Source organism: Oncorhynchus tshawytscha, linkage group LG07 (assembly GCF_018296145.1).
Source record: "Oncorhynchus tshawytscha isolate Ot180627B linkage group LG07, Otsh_v2.0, whole genome shotgun sequence".
Classification (NCBI taxonomy): Eukaryota; Metazoa; Chordata; class Actinopteri; order Salmoniformes; family Salmonidae; genus Oncorhynchus; species Oncorhynchus tshawytscha.
In genome coordinates, this window is record NC_056435.1 from 73216579 (window position 1) to 73219796 (window position 3218).

Genomic DNA, 3218 nt, shown 5'->3' on the forward strand with positions numbered 1-3218 from the left:
TTGTGATTTTATTATTTAAGCCATTTTGGATCACTGGGTGGAGAAAGGACTTTATGTTATTTTGAGATTTCCACGGACAATTTTAGGGAGTAGTGTGTTTTCTCTAGTCTCTTTACTAATAAGTAAACAGAGGCCACAGGCTACAGAGGCCACAGGCTACAGAGGCCACAGGCTACAGAGGCCACAGGCTACAGAGGCCACAGGCTACAGAGGCCACAGGCTACAGAGGCCACAGGCTACAGAGGCCACAGGCTACAGAGGCCACAGGCTACAGAGTACAGTCCTTAATATATATCAATTACACCTTTATTGGAGTCTCAATGGCGAAATCTAAATTACAACTTTTTAGTGGCAGCACCAGTGGTCACTGAATGGTTTGATGAGCATGAAAAACCATATGCCAAAGTGGTAGTCTCAGTCACCGGATCTCAACCCTTTTGAACACTTATGGGAGATTCTGGAGTGGTGCCTGAGACAGAGGTTCCCACCACCATCAACAAAACACCAAATGATGGAATTTCTCGTGAAAGAACGGTGTCACATCCCTCCAATAGGAGTTGCAGACACGTCTAGAATCGAGGCGCTGCCAAGTTGCACTGAATATGTTCTGGCAGCTTGTGGTGGCCCGACATCCTACTAAAACACTTTGTTTGGTGTTTTTTTATATTATTTTTGCAGTTAACTATGTTATTCCACCTGTACCATTTGTCAGCGTGTCTCTCAGAGCCTTATCGGCCTTCTGTGTTACTTTCCATCACACACAGCCATCAGCAACCGTTATCTGACTCTACAGACACAGCCTTCAGGAACAGTTACGTTTTGGGTAGACTTCCACAAGCTTCCCACAATAAGTTAGGAGGAATGGGCCAAAATTCCCCTCAACAGAGCTGGTGTAACTGAGTCAGGTTTGTAGGCCTCCTTGCTCGCAAGCACTTTTTCAGTTCTGCCCACACATTTTCTATAGAATTGAGGTCAGAACTTTGTGATGGCCACTCCAATACCTTGACTTTGTTGTTCTTAATCCATTTTGCCACAACTTTGGAAGTATGCTTGGGGTCAATGTCCATTTGGAAGACCCATTTGCGACCAATCATTAACTTGATGTCTTGAGATGTTGCTTCAATATTTCCACATCATTTTCCATCCTCATGATGCCATCTATTCTGTGAAGTGCACCAGTTCCTCCTGCAGCAAAGCACCCCCACAACATGATGCTGCCACCCCCGTGCTTCACGGTTGGGATGGTGTTCTTCGGCTTGCAAGCCTTCCCCTTTTTCCTCCAAACATAACGATGGTCATTGTGGCCGAACAGTTCTATTTTTGTTTCATCAGACCAGAGGACATTTCTCCAAAAAGTACGATCTTTGTACCCATGTGCAGTTGCAAACCGAGGTCTGGCTTTTTTATTGCATTTTTGGAGCAGTGGCTTCTTCCTTACTGAGCAGCCTTTCAGGTTTTGTCGATTATAGGACTCATTTTACTGTGGATATAGATTTTTCTTTCTAAGGTCTTGACTGGTATCTTTTGATTTTCCCATGATGTCAAGCAAAGAGGCACTGAGTTTGAAGGTAGGCCTTGAAATACATCCACAGGTACACCTCCAATTGACTCAAATGATGTCAATTAGCCTATCAGAAGCTTCTAAAGCCATGACATAATTTCCTGGAATTTTCCAAGCTGTTTAAAGGCACAGTCAACTTAGTGTATGTAAACTTCTGACCCACTGGAATTGTGATATAGTGAAATAATCTGTCTCTAAACAATTGTTGGAAATATGACTTGTGTCATGCACAAAGATGTCCTAACCGACTTGCCAAAACTATAGTTTTGTTAACAAGGGTTAAGATGTCTACTTTATAAATGGTCTGAGGGTTAAGACGTCTACTTTATAAATGGTCTGGGGGTTAAGACGTCTACTTTGTAAATGGTCTGAGGGTTAAGACGTCTACTTTGTAAATGGTCTGAGGGTTAAGACGTCTACTTTATAAATGGTCTGAGGGTTAAGACGTCTACTTTATAAATGGTCTGAGGCGGGGTTAAGACGTCTACTTTATAAATGGTCTGAGGGTTAAGGGTTAACGACTTTATAAATGGTCTGAGGGAGGGTTAAGACGTCTACTTTATAAATGGTCTGAGGGTTAAGACGTCTACTTTATAAATGGTCTGAGGGTTAAGACGTCTACTTTATAAATGGTCTGAGGGTTAAGACGTCTACTTTATAAATGGTCTGAGGGTTAAGACGTCTACTTTATAAATGGTCTGAGGGTTAAGACGTCTACTTTATAAATGGTCTGAGGGTTAAGACGTCTACTTTATAAATGGTCTGAGGGTTAAGACGTCTACTTTATAAATGGTCTGAGGGTTAAGACTGAGGGTCTGAGGGTTATGTTAGGTAACGCTCTGTTATGTTAACTCTTATTTTAAGTCGTTACCACTAGCCAGGTTCAAGTACAAGGTAGAAATTCAGGGTATTTATAAAATTTGCTAAATAATTATTTAATTTATTGGCCTTTATAAATTCAACGCTTTATAAATGGTGTAAAGTCTACTTTATAAATGGTCTGTTGAGCATTAAATGGTCTGAGAATACTTTATAAATGGTCTGAGGGTTAAGTATTGGAGCTCTGTTAGCTCTTATTTTAAGTCGATAGCCAGGTTAGTACAGGGCAGGGTATTTATAAAATTTGCTAAATAATTAGTCACTCTGGAGCTCAGCTTCCTAAAGTTAAACAGGGCTTGAAGTCACTTGTATTGGAGCTCAGCTTTACGATAGTTAGACAGGGCTTGAAGTCACTCTGGAGCTCAGCTTTACGATAGTTAAACAGGGCTTGAAGTCACTCTGGAGCTCAGCTTTACGATAGTTAGACAGGGCTTGAAGTCACTCTGGAGCTCAGCTTTCACGTCAGCTTTACGTTAGTTAGACAGGGCTTGAAGTCACTCTGGAGCTCAGCTTTACGTTAGTTAGACAGGGCTTGAAGTCACTCTGGAGCTCAGCTTTACGATAGTTAGACAGGGCTTGAAGTCACTCTGGAGCTCAGCTTTACGATAGTTAGACAGGGCTTGAAGTCACTCTGGAGCTCAGCTTTACGATAGTTAAACAGGGCTTGAAGTCACTCTGGAGCTCAGCTTTACGATAGTTAAACAGGGCTTGAAGTCACTCTGGAGCTCAGCTTTACGTTAGTTAGACAGGGCTTGAAGTCACTCTGGAGCTCAGCTTT